General features: G+C 36.5%; 1 pseudogene; it reads left to right on the top strand.

Moving 5' to 3' along the window:
• The first annotated feature begins 12853 nt into the window (after window positions 1–12853).
• LOC112824624 (sterol carrier protein 2-like) lies at window positions 12854–13528 on the top strand (annotated as a pseudogene).
• The last annotated feature ends 705 nt before the right edge of the window (window positions 13529–14233 follow it).

Raw genomic sequence — 14233 nt, 5'->3', positions numbered from 1 at the left:
TGGCTAAGGAAAATGTGTATATATTCCCAATGGAATATTTTTTTTAAAGATTTTATTTATTTATTTGAGAGAAAGAGAATGAGAGACAGAGAGCACGAGAGGGAAGAGGGTCAGAGGGAGAAGCAGACCCCCCGCTGAGCAGGGAGCCCGATGTGGGACTCGATCCCGGGACTCCAGGATCATGACCTGAGCCGAAGGCAGTCGCTTAACCAACTGAGCCACCCAGGTGCCCCCCAATGGAATATTATTCAACCATAAAAAGAAGGAAATTATGCCATTTGTAACATGGATGAACTTTGAGGGTATTATGCTAAGTGAAATGAGTCAGGAGACAAGGACAAAAACTGAATAATCTCACTTTTATATGGAATCTAAAAAAAAAAAAAAATGAACTCATAGACTAATAGATTGGTGGTTACCAGGGACTGAAGGTAGGTGGAGGAAATGAGGAGTCATTGCTTAAATAGTACAAACTTTCCTTTATGAGTAAGTTTGAAGATCTAATATACAACATGATGACTATAGTTAAACACAACATGATGACCATAGATATACTGTGTCATATACATGAAATTTGTTGAAAGAGTAGATATTAAATGATCCCACCCCCCCCACACACAGGTAACTATGTGATGTTACCTTTGATGTAACAGCTGTGTTAAATAACCTTATTATGGTAATAATTTTGCAATATAAATGTATATAAAATCATCACAATGTATACCTAAACTTACACAATGTTATTTTTCACATCTCAATAAAGCTGGAAAAAATACAGTGATAATCCTCACAAAAAGAAAAAAGATTGACTAGGATTGAGATTATATATAACTGAAAGTGTAGCATCAAAGACTGATTAAGAAGGCAATCACAGTGCAGCTTTGATTTGGAAGCGTATAGGGCCATTAATATTAGATCATTCAGGTTTTTAATTGCTGAATATAAATTCAAGGTAGAATCTCATTCTTGTGAATTAGAAAAACAAGAAGTTAATTTTGGAGTAGATGAAGACCAGTGGACACCCAGATATCCAGAAGACTCTCCAAGTGCATAGATACCAGGCTTATAGTATTAGACTAATATGGGGTTGCACTGGAAATCTAATATATCCTCATTGCTTTGTTCAGGTCATTCAATACTTCAAATAACCATCGGTAATTAAAAATGTGTAGAACTTGAAATAGAAAGAATTAGCACAACCATAACTGACTGATATTCATGATCAGAATTCTATATCCTAGAAGGATAGAGTTTAGAAATCAGGTCCCTAATGGTAAAAATCAGTATGAGCTCTCTGGGTCTTTTTAGGGTTGACCTAAATTCAAATCACTTGCAATTTGCTGGAGTTGTAGTAGGCAAGTATCAGAAGGGGGCAGCAAAGAGCTATCTGGGCTGAAGAAAGCATAACAATTTGAAGAGTGGAGAAAGAAGAGGAAGTTCATTCAACGGGGATTAAGTTACATGAAAAATGTATGCATGCATTTTTCCAAATGGGTGTCAAATCACAACAGAGTTGTAGACCCGAGATGACCTGTGACCTCTGGATTTTATTTTGCCCTGGTTTTCTCCCTATCTCTGAACATTTCTACTCAATTTTCTTGACCGGATCTTTTCTTCTATATGCATCCCTTAAATATTTATTTTCCAAAGTCCTGGCCTTGGTCTGCTTTCTTCCTACTTTCCATAGTCTTTATTTTATTTTGATCGCTAGTCTTTCATCCAGTCCCATGGTAATAATTAACTATCAATATACCAACAGAACCTCCACAAACATGTAAGACAGCCTTAGTAAATTGTGACATTTCTTGGCAAATGGATTTGAAATAGCAATTCTCACTAGGGTTAATAACTTCTCAGACAAACCAATGGCTGTTTTTACTCTTTGTTATCCCCTCAGCCAAGCCACATGTTGCAAACCACAAAAACAAGTCTTTATGCTCAGAACTCACAGAACCCCTATCATTAACCACCCTTTCAATAAGTGGACTTCATTGCTATCTTCAAACCAGATATTTCCACCAGCACATGTGGTAGACGTGTCAAAAACCAGACTCAGTATATTTCACCAGGAGTACATTTTTTCTTCCACATTTGCTCTCCTGGTTAATCATGATTCCTTATCCACCATCTGTCAAGGTAGAATGCACTCATTCACTCTTTATTAAATTTGTCTCGTAAGTGACATCTCAACTTAGAGATCTACTCGCCTCATTTCTCAAGACTTCATTGATATTGACCTGGGATAACCATTAGTCATTAAAAATGTGTAGAACTAGGAAGAGTAGGTATTTTCCTTTTGCTAATCTCCATAGAGTAGTTTACACTTTCTCTCTCCATTCTTCACACAACATTTCATCTTCAAACCATTGACACATGGTTTTCATCTTTACTCTTATAGGAAACTACATTCTCTTTTCTTTGTAATGCCCAGTGCACACTTTCCAGTTATTACCTTGTCTTTTCTCTTCCTCTTCAAAAATCTTCTACATCAGCTTTAGGGACGTGTTCCTTTTACAACTTCTTTTCATCTAGTGTGTGTGTGTGCGTGTGTGTGTGTGTGTGTGTGTGTGTGTGCAGGAGAGGTGAGTCCTTCTGTCTCTGTTGTCTTCTACCTAGACGTATGGTCACATCTATGGCTTTAACAGCTATTCTATGTCAAAGACTCCATATTTGTGCTTATGTCCGAATATATGATATCTTCACTTAGTGGTCACTTGGGCACCTAAAAATAAACATAATTAAAATATAAGGTAACTTCTTCCCTTCTTCTGTTAGAAGTTATACAGAAGCTGTATACATATCTATTAGTAAAAAAATCACTTACCCACATGTACAGCCCTGACTATTGGAAGTCATTCGTGATTCCTTTCTCTACCTCTCTGTCTCTCATCCCTCACAAAAAGTCAATCCCCCTCTCTCATTTATCTTCCAAAATGCCAATACTTTCTCTCAATCCACTCTATTGCTGTTAGAATTATTGTTTCTCCCTTAGCTTGCTATAATAAAACTCCTAATAATCGGTTTTACTCTACTTTTATCTATTCTATCACAGCTTTCTACAATGTAAATCAGATCAAATCACTACCTCCTATATTTGTCTTTAGATGCTCCACAGAATCTACACAAAAGTGTACACAATTCTTAAGGTCCATTACTTGCTCTTAAACTATTACTCTAGCTAAAGTTGTCATCTCTCTGCTCCCCATATTCCCACTACAGGAATAAAAACAATTTCAATAAAAAAATTTTAAAAAATGTTATAATGGTAAATATTTACTGAATATTTGCTATGTGCCAAATATTGCAGTTTCCTAAGTGTATCAAGTTCTCTCTCCCCTCTTGACTTTGTGCTGACTACATCTTCTTACACTGTTTATTTACCAGCTCCTGTCTTTCAAGCCAGGTGCCAACTCTCCCTAGGTTAGGTGCTCTTACTTGTGCTCTCCTGATATGCTGCACGTATTCTGCCTTAAAACCACAAAGATATACAGTAGTTTTTCTCATCTGTGGTTTCGCTTTTCATGGTTTCAGTTTTCCACAGTCAACTGCAGTCCAGAAGAAAATGATACTCCTTCTGAGGAATCCTCAGAATGTCAATGGTAGCCTAACACTGTTATTTATGTTATTTGTTATTCTCCTCAATTCATCTCATTTTAGAGGTATTTTTATCATCTCACATCATCACAAGAAGAGGGGTGAGTAGAGTACAAGACGTTTCTAGAGACCACATTCACATAATTTTTATTGCAATGTATTGTTATAAGTATTATATTTTATTGCTAGTTTTTATTTTAGTCTCTTACTGTATCTAATTTATAAATTAAACTTCATTATAGGTATGTATATATAGGGGAAAATACAGTATATAGAGATTTCTGTACTATCTTTGGTTTCAAGCATCCACTGGAGGTCTTGGAATGTGTACCCTGCAGACAAGGCGGGGGAATATAGTACTAACAGAACCATCAGGTAGCGTTCAAAATGGGAGCAAAACTCAAGGTTTAAAGTTAAATAGATGACCTACCAATTTATTCAATGAAAGAATTGGATATACAGCATTTACATTTGACATATACATGTATAATATAAGGCCCTGCAAATATTAACTGAGACTTAAATATATACACAATTAAGGAGAAATTAAGACTTTGGCCTTTGGAGACTTATCATTAGTTATCTCTATGTTTCTTCTAGCAATGCAGTAACACTCTACATTTAACATTATGATAAATTTAGATATATATTCACTCTATATATTATCTATTGGGAGATTATTGACATCTTGGGATCAGGCATTATTGGAATCAAGATATTAGGTTCATGAGTCTATAGTTGTCTTGACTACATACTTTCACAAAGGATTTTTTAAAATGAAATGTAAATCCTAGGTTTCTCTCTAGTCAGCTTCATTTTAAATGTCAAATTATATTTAAAATAATAAGCTCAACTCTTAAGCATATGATTCACATACCATCCTAGCATGAAATACCATAGGCAGGTTTTCTCACTTCATATGGAGAGCAGATTACTGCGACCTTATTGTCTTGAATTTCTACAGCATTATAACACACAGTGACCAAAATAAAGACAGTTGTTATTAACTATGTTCATTTTGAAAGCAAAACTTTGGATATGGAAGGGTCTACAAATTTTCTTTATATGATTTAAATCTTTAATATTGGGCGCCTGGGTGGCTCAGTTCGTTAAGCGACTGCCTTCAGCTCAGGTCATGATCCCAGAGTCTTGGGATCGAGTCCCGCATCGGGCTCCCTGCTCGGCATGGAGCCTGCTTCTCCCTCTGACCCTCTCCCCTCTCATGCTGTTTCTCTCTCTCTAATAAATAAATAAAATCTTAAAAAAAAAGAAATAAATCTTTGATATACAACCCACTAGCTAGCAGGTTGAAGCCACTCTGGAACATGGTTTCAACAGCTGTATTCTCTTTTATGGAAAGGCAATCTAAGTATCTGTGTGCAACCAAATTCATCAAAAGTCATCCAAAAGGGGGCACCTGGCTGGCTCTGTCAGAGGAGCATGCCAACTCTTGATCTTGGGGTTGTGATTTTGAGCCCCTTATTGGGTGTAGAAATTACTAAAAAGTAAATAAATAAAGTTAAAAAATAAAAGATCATTCTAGGGAACAACAACAACAAAACGCCTTCTATTCCATCAAATGGTATTTAAGCTCCAACTTCTTCCTTTTCTTTTAGGGCTTTTGTCTGTTTTATTATTATTTTGTTTTATTGTGGTCAGTTTACCATCTTAACCATTTTTAAGTATAAATACAGCAGTGTTACCTATATGCACAATTTTGTGCAACATTTCTAGAACTTTTCCATCTTGCAAAACTGAAACTCCGGATCCATTGAGCAGCTCCCTTTTTTTCCCCTCCTCCAAGCTCCTGGCAAAGGCCCTTCTACCTTCTGTTTCTGAGAGTTTGACGCTTTTAGATAGCTCCTATCAGTGGAGTCATGCAGTATTTGTCTTTTTGTGACTGGCTGATTTCACTTGGCATGATGTCCTCAAGTTCCATCCATGTTGTAGAATGTTGACTTATCTTCAACTTTGCTGATTATTCTGTTTGATCAGTTCTGTTGATTTGTTTTAATGAACTTTTCAATTTAGTTACTGTATTCTTCAGCTCCAGAATTGGTTTAGTCCTTTTTCTAGTTTCTATCTCTTTGATAATATTTTCATTTTGTACATTCATTCTTTTCCTGATTTCATATAGTTGTCCATCTGTGTCTTCTTGTAATACTTGTAAGTTCCTATTTCTTTTCCTGGTTTTACATTTATGCATTCCTTTTTTTTTTTTTTTTTACTGGATTCTGTCTGAATATCTTTTTCTGAATATATTTCTAAAGACAATCATTTGTCCAACATCTTGGTACTATCCTTAAGCTCTACTCATTTACCATTTTGTGTCATATTTCTAAAATATTTTTTTTAGATTTTTTACTTATTTATGTGACAGAAAGAGAGATTGAGCATGAGCAGAGGGAGAAAGAGAAAAGCAGGCAGGGAGCCTGATGCGGGGCTTGGTCCCAGGACCCTGAGATCATGACCTGAGCCAAAGGCAGCCACTTAACTGACTGAGACACCCAGGCACCCCTCTAAATCACAATTCAGAAATTAAAGAAATTCTCTTTCAGGTCACACTTAATCAAAACTAGGAATATAGACATCAATTTTGTCAACAAAATTTATTGGGAATATAATATATTTGTTTTATAAGACATAATATTGAAAAAAAATCATACTAAAGGCATAAGCAGATTAAATCCATTCATTCCAATAGCAAGAACTAATGAGTGACTTGAGAAGAGAAATTACATTGCCTTTCCTTTAAAAAAGAGATTTGAATCAAGATGAGGAAAAAGTCAGCATGATCTGTGAAAGTCCAAGTGCTCAGAGCCCATGTGAGGAAAGCCAAACTGAGCAAGGAAGATGCAATAGCCTTGCCATGCCCAAGCCATGAGGTGTGTTTGATCTGAACTAGTGTGGGCCAGATGTAATAATATTTAAAAATACAAAGAGCCAATCATGGGGAAATCCTGAAGCAGGCTACTTTGGTTCAGAAAAGGATTTGAGAGCCCTTTATTCTTACTTCCAAAACATATTGTGCTTTCCATTTTATTTTTATTTTATTGTTTTTATTTAGAGAGAGAAAGCACGTGCATGCACGTGTGAGCAGTGGGAGCGGGAGAGGGAGAGAAAGACTCTCAAGTAGACTCCATGTTGAACACAGAGTCCTTTGCAGAGCTCAGTCTCACAACCCAGAGATCATGACCTGAGCCAAAATCGAGTCAGACACTCAACTGACTGAGCCACCCAGGCACTCTTGTGCCTTTCATTTTCATTCATTTCAAATTTTATATTGAAATTACATATTGAAATGACTGTATCCTTTACTAGTTTACAGGCATGGGAAATATGTTTTTGTTCTGTTTGTTTTTAATAGTTGCGTCATCAGCATCTAGCTCGTGGTTTGACATGTGCCAAGTTGTGAGGACAAGTTAAAGAAAGAATGTTGGAGAAGAGGCATTGAAAACATGTTGTGAGTCCAACTAAGGACTACCTGTATTAGACAGAATATGTCAGCCTAGCAAGGGATTCAGCACAGATTTGGAGCATGAAGTTTATATGATATTTAATAATCAAAGTCCTGGCCCCATCTGACATTAACCTAAATAAACAGCAACAAAGATAGTTCATATTATTTTTTACGTGCCTTGAAAGATCTTTTTTGATTTGTACTAAAGTAAAAAAAAAAGTTTTATTGTACCATCCTGCTAACCATATAAACACATGTTTTATGAAAATTCAATACCGAGACCCTTTTATATATATAATTATTTGATATACATATGAGATCATTAAAAGAAAGGAACAAGCAACAGAATTTTATTTTTTTAAACATTATTTATTTATTTGACAGAGAGAGTCACAGCGAAAGAGGGAACACAGCAGAGGGAGTGGGAGAGGGAAAAACAGGCTTCCCGCTGAGCAGGGAGCCTGATGCAGGGCTCAATCCCAAGACCCTGGGATCATGACCTGAGCTGAAGGCAGACGCTTAACGACTGAGCCACCCAGGCACCCCAAGCAACAGAATTTTAAATCACCTAAATGTAAAAATAACACATTTCCCCATGAACTCACTGAATTCGCTTCGTTTATGCATTTAGTATCTGTATAAAATAGTTGGTACTCCTTATGCAGTTATTCAGTCATTAACTCCCTGATTTATTTATTCAATGAAACAATATTTTAATGGTTATTTATTGTGTATGTTACTGCAGCAACTACATTATGTCCATTTTGGGCTGGATTATTGAGAAGATTCATGCAACTACACAAAATATACTCAAATGAAGCTTTAATAAAGGCAATGTGTAAGATAGAGCAGAAGGAAGAAAACATTAGGCAAACATCAAAGACGTCTCAGAGATCGAGGCAAAGATTTTCAGGATCTTCTCTTATTTTCTCAGGACATGTCTCATCTCAAGATTACAAGCCATGAAGATATATGTGATATGTTTTGGCATCATGGAAGCTGAGGCTAAAGATTACTGGGGTGGTTTATTTGTTTGTTTGCTTGCCTGTTTGTTTTAATACTCCATTGGTCACATAACAAAATTGGTGTGTTACCACACACTCTCAATCTCAATCTCAAGTGCACTCTCAATGTACACATTTCCATAAGCAATCTTGTAATGATTCCAGGGGAATTTTTAGGATTTTAAGGAGTACAAATAAATCGCTAATATAACACTTCATCCCTATTTTGACCAAGAGGTTAGTAAAATGGAGCTTTGATAGCATTAGAGACACCACAGATCAGCTGCAAGTTATACACTCTTACATAATCTTCTTTCCCTCAGAATTGAAGGTTAAATTGTACTTTAATATTTTCTAATTGTAAACCACAAAACACGAATCAGGGTAAAAGTATGGGCTCTACTTTGATTGCTAAGGAAAAAGAGTGCCACCATAAAGTCAAGGCAAGCAGTTTGATACATGCTACTTTCATCTGGGTGATATAATTTTTACCCTTCCAAAGCCACTTTTCACCATTCTGTACCCTGTCCTACCTGCTGATGCTGGTCTCTGTGGACTGTAACAATGGGGTCCCTAGCCATCTGACTTCTAATGGAGTTTGGCTAAAGAGAGCCACCAGAATAAAACAGGCGATTCAGAGAGTGTGAGATTGAGCGCTTAGCCCTAGGTCAACCCCTAAGGAATGGACATAGACTGGCTGTATCCTCTGTCTATGTAATATCCACTCTGGTTTGCCTGCTTTCTCCATGAAGTTCTGTCTCCAGGATGCAGTAACTTTTCCCTCCTTTTTTTCCTCCTCTTCCTGGGGAAGGGGTTGGTTGTTTGCTACTATCCCTAGTGTACTACACCAATCATGCTGCTTTTCTTAAACACGTCATTCATTTAAGAACGTTGTAAAAGATTCTAAAACAAACAAACAAAAAAACTAATTATTAATTTAACTTTTCCAAAAAAGGAATATGCCTGGTCCTTCCATCTTTTGTTCATCTTGTTTAGGACACTCTTCTTCAATCTGTCTTTTTTCCATAATTTCCCCTAACCAAACTAATTTATGATTTCTCCTTAGAAGTTACATTCTTTAGCAGCATCTGGGTGGCACAGTTGTTTGAGACTCTGGCTCATGAACTCAGCGTCATGAGATTGAGCCTCCTGTCAGCCTCTGTGCTCAGTGCAAAGTCTGTTTGAGAATCTCTCTCCCTCTCTCTCTACCCCTCCAGCTTCTGCTCCCTCTCTTTTTCTCTCTCTAAAGTAAATAAATAAATCTTTAAAAAATAAAAAAGAAGTTATTTTCTCTAGGAAGCACACCCTTTTCTCCATAATTAGATTGCCTTCCTCATCTTTGTGGTTACACAATACATTACACAACCACATCACAGTATTTAAAACACTATACATGCTTTTATTTTAATATTTTATTTATTAATTTGAGAGGGAATGAGAGAGAGAGAGAGAGAGAGAGCAAGTATGAGTGGGGGGAGGGTCAGAGGGAGAAGAAGACTCCCTGCTGAGCAGGGAGCCTGATGCGGGAGTTGATCCTGGGATTCCAGGAGCCCCACTATACATGTTTTTATTTTTGTGTTTTTGTCTGAATAACTCATTAAAATGTGCCTCAGTGAGAGAAAATATATGTTTTATATATTTATTATTTCTTCAATAAATGATATCTGTGTCTAAAATATGGTGGATACTAAATGAATATTTGTTCAATTGAATAGTTAACTAACGGGTAAATAAAATTATATAAGACATTCATTTGAGTTTCATGTCCACTGGCTTAAATATACTGGGAACACTTTAAGGAGCTGAAATATCGGAATATACTTTATTAGGCACTGAGGATATACAAGCTCAAGGCTATCATACTCCATGCCTTCCACTACGTCACTAGCATAGACTAATGTGTTTGTCACATTTTATTATAATGGGTCTCAAGCTTAGGTTTTCTTCTATTCTCACTTGAGTTTCACCCAATAGTGGATCACCTCCATGACTTGAATTATCACTTATAAGCTCCTTTCTACTATTATGAGCTTAACACTTAAGACCTTGCACCTTTGATACCCTCTTCCATGTGAAGGGAATTTCAGTTGAGCAGTTTTTTGGTCTCCTTCTGCCCAAAAAAAGGAAAAGGAATAACTTATATGATTGATAATTTTGGGAAAACAGAACAGCTGGGTTTGCACTGCTTCCTTCTCTTTGGGATCTGTTTATTCAAATAAGAAATATATTCTAATATCCTTTTAGCCGTATGGTAGACCTAGTAGGATAGGTGTTCCTGAGGGAAGGACTATGAATTCAAATACCATCAAAGAATGAAGACTATGTGGGTCTATTTTTTTGATTCATTATTCAAATGACAATTGTAGCTCCACATTTAGGCCATATCCTCCAATTTTGTTTTACCAGTTTTAAAAAAGAAATGATCACCATCTGACTCTTACTTCATTTCTACGTTTAGGCAGATAATACAGCATTTGTTTATTTGGACTCTTAAAAGCTCCAAGAATTTGCACAATTATATCACCAGCACAAATCTCTCCTCTGAGCTTCATACTCACAAACACAACTGAGAACTCAATCATTCCTGTCAGAGGTTTCAGAGACTTATCAAGCTCAACACTTAAAAATTTTTGTAGCTCTATACTTCATAGTGTACAGAATCCATTAAAAATGGGTAGTTTAACCAAATATTTGATATGTAAGAAAACAAATAACAACTGGTGACCAACTCAGTTATGGTCTTTCTGCCTTCTGATCCTTTTTCCTTCTACACTGAGATATTCTGAATTGTAGGTGGCAGAGTTAACACAATTAGTCTGATTGGTCCTTCATGGTTTATAATCTTAAGAGATGAAGACAACTTGTGAATGATTCAAAATATCTTTTATGGTCTGACTCTTATCTCTCCTACTTCATCTCTCAACCCTCCCACTTTACAGTCTCCATGCCATCCGTATAGAGCCTTCTGTTCCTGGAAAAACCTTGAACTGTGTCATCCACAGGACTTTGCCTTTGATATTCCCTGTGCCTGAAATTCTTCTCCCCACTTCTATCCCTGACTAATTCCTATTGACTTAGAATTAGCATATTTGCTGTATTCCTCTTGGAATATTCCTTTATCTCTGCTTTGGATAGCCACTGCCTCCATCCCCAAACTTTTAATTCACTCTGTTTTAAAATTCTTGATGCACTAACTTTACTAATATGTAATTTCCCTATTTTTAAACCTGTATCCCACTTCAGAATTAATGGCAAGGACTGTATCTTCATTAATATTATGTTCCTAGGTCTTAACATTACTTCTATCATATATAAGGGTCAATAGTGAGTAAGGAGTGACCAAATAATTTTTTTAAATGTCTCTCTTAAATTCTCCAACATTAAGCTCACTAAAAATTACCTTGAAAAGTTGGAGTCAAGAAGCATGAATTTTATCATCCCTCTAATTATCCTTTATTTTTATTTTGGCAAGTTCTTTGCTTATCTTAAAAATGAAGATCATGTGTCTGGTCTCAGAGAAAGCACTAATGGTAAACAAAATAAATAGCCACATACAAGTTATAATTTCAGGAGTGACAAAAGTCTCTCTACAATCAACGTTTTTAAAGGGCATATTGATATTAAGATTAATACAGAAATGACCTCATGTCTTTGAAAAGTGCAGAAAATATTATTTAAAATTTAGCAAAGGGGCTATGATGCCTTCCTAGAAAAAGGGTTATCAAGCTAAAATATAAATGGGAAAAAAATAAAATGCGGTGAATTGTAAAACGGTTGTCCAGAGGAAGTGTCAAATGATAGGGAATTTTTATCTTATTGACAAATAAAGGGCATTGTAAAAGTTTACTCAAATAATTTCTGAGCAGGTATACAGAACAGGGCAAGGAAAATAAACATACCCTAGCAGTGATAAGAGTGCCCTGGTCACATGTTTTCTCATACAATGGGGATAATATAAAAGGATCTACAATAAGGGCACCTGGATGACTCAGTTGGTTAAGTGACCAACTGTTGATTTCAGCTCAGGTCATGATCTCAGGATCTTGAGATCAAGCCCCTTGTCAGGCTCTGTGCTCAGCACGGAGTCTGATTAAGATTCTCTCTCTCTCTCCCTCTCCTTCTGCTGCCCCCTCACATGCATGTACTCTCTCTAAATCAATCAATCAATCAATCCATCAATCTTTTTTTTAAGGATCTATAATAGCACAGATAGAAAATTTTACAGAATCGGCCTCATTCTTTTCTTTATTCTCATGCTCACTGAATCCAGTCACTTACTCATTGGGCTCTAAAGCCACTAAATAAGGGAGCAGATGTCTTCCAAGTAGAATCTATGGAAAGAAATGTATCAACAAAATTAATCTTAGTACCCAAATACCCTTCTGGATTACAGATCAATTTGATTATTCCTAGGTGAACTAAGAAACTTGAGTCCATGACCTCCCTCCTACCGTCTCCCAAAGAATCAGTCTGAGTGTCTGAAAGCCTGCATTAACATGTCAATATTTTAACAACACTACATAGGAGCAGAAATAATATTATCTTACCTTGTAATGTGTTTTGATCTGTAAGCTGATAGTCTCGCTCATACTTTAAGTTCTCATTATGAAAAATAAAAATATACAACTCAATGGAAATAATCTGTAATTTCACATTTCATATGAATATTTTCTAAAAACCCACAGGAAACAATTAGAAGACATAATGCACAAGTGCCACAAAGTAAAGTAGAAAGGATATTGCATTGTAGATTCATTATACCATTTATGTACTTTAGAACAGTTACGTGGACGATCTACGAGATGGGTTTTCCTGAAGCTGCCAGTTCTTTTAGAACTCATCAAATTGAGGCTGTTCCAACCAGCTCTGCAGTTGATGGATTTAAGGCAAATGTCTTTTTTTTTTTTAAAGATTTTATTTATTTATTTGAGAGAGAGAGAATGAGAGATAGAGAGCACGAGAAGGAAGAGGGTCAGAGGGAGAAGCAGACTTCCTGCTGAGCAGGGAGCCCGATGTAGGACTCGATCCCGGGACTCCAGGATCATGACCTGAGCCGAAGGCAGTCGCTTAACCAACTGAGCCACCCAGGCGCCCTAAGGCAAATGTCTTTAAGGAGATTGAGAAGAAGCTTGAAGAGGAAGGGGACCAGTTTGTGAAGAAAAGCGGTGGTATTTTCGCCTTCAAGGTGGACGGCCCTGAGGGTAAAGAAGTCACCTGGTGGTGGATGTGAAGAACGGCAAAGGATCAGTGCTTCCTAACTCAGATTAGAAGGCTGACTGCCCAATCACAATGGCTGACTCGGATTTACTGGCGTTCATGACTGGTAAAATGAATCCTTAGTCGGCCTTCTTTCAAGGCAAATTGAAAATCACTGGCAACATGGGTCTGGCTATGAAGTTACAAAATCTTCAGCTTCAGCCGGGCAAAGCTAAGCTGTGAAGAACTCCCTTTGCTCACCTTTGAAAATTAAGTTGAGATATATAGATATATATCCATATATTTCATTGTCCCAACTTAGACGGAAACTACACATTGGCAAATAGTGTGAGATTTGTTTTTAAATGGGTGTGACCGGCCCTGTTTTTCCTTAGCTCTGGGTGGACAGGGCCCGATGGTGTACTACTGTTTGCTGAATTGCATACAAAACTGTGCATTACAAAGTTCATACGGTAATTATGGTTTGGGGTAAAACTTGAGTTTCAGAATAAAATTAGGAACAGCAAAATCTAAAAACTATGTAAACAAAAGCTCTCATTTTGCTTATAAAGTATATTTAAAGATCATTCTGCTGAAGATTCAACTTAAGTTTTCCTCTGGAGAACTAGGGGAGAAGCCGAATACCAGGAACTGGCCAGTGGTAATTACTGTTGTGAATTAATGTCCTTAATCTGTTTTCCATTAATAGCTTTTAAAATTCTGTACTGAGATGTTTTAAAAAAAGACTTAAATTTTGCTTTTCATGCCATCAAAATGGTATTTTTTTTTCTCAAATCAAAATAAACCTGATCAGAGCTTGGGGGGGGGGGAGTGGAATCTACAGCTGAATGCAGGCTTATTTTTAAAATAAAAATATTTTTAAAATGACTTCCCTTCTTGAAAAAATCAGTGTATTGGTCGTAAAACGCTGTTGTTAAAAATAATTGAACAAATAAAGTTTGCTTTGAAATGCAGTTTT

Source organism: Callorhinus ursinus, unplaced genomic scaffold (genome assembly GCF_003265705.2).
Source record: "Callorhinus ursinus isolate GAN/ISIS: 27379988/994484 unplaced genomic scaffold, GSC_fseal_2.0 scaffold9, whole genome shotgun sequence".
In the NCBI taxonomy this organism is placed as follows: Eukaryota; Metazoa; Chordata; class Mammalia; order Carnivora; family Otariidae; genus Callorhinus; species Callorhinus ursinus.
The sequence above is the reverse complement of the archived record's forward strand: the minus strand, read 5'-3'. Positions and strand labels throughout refer to the sequence as shown.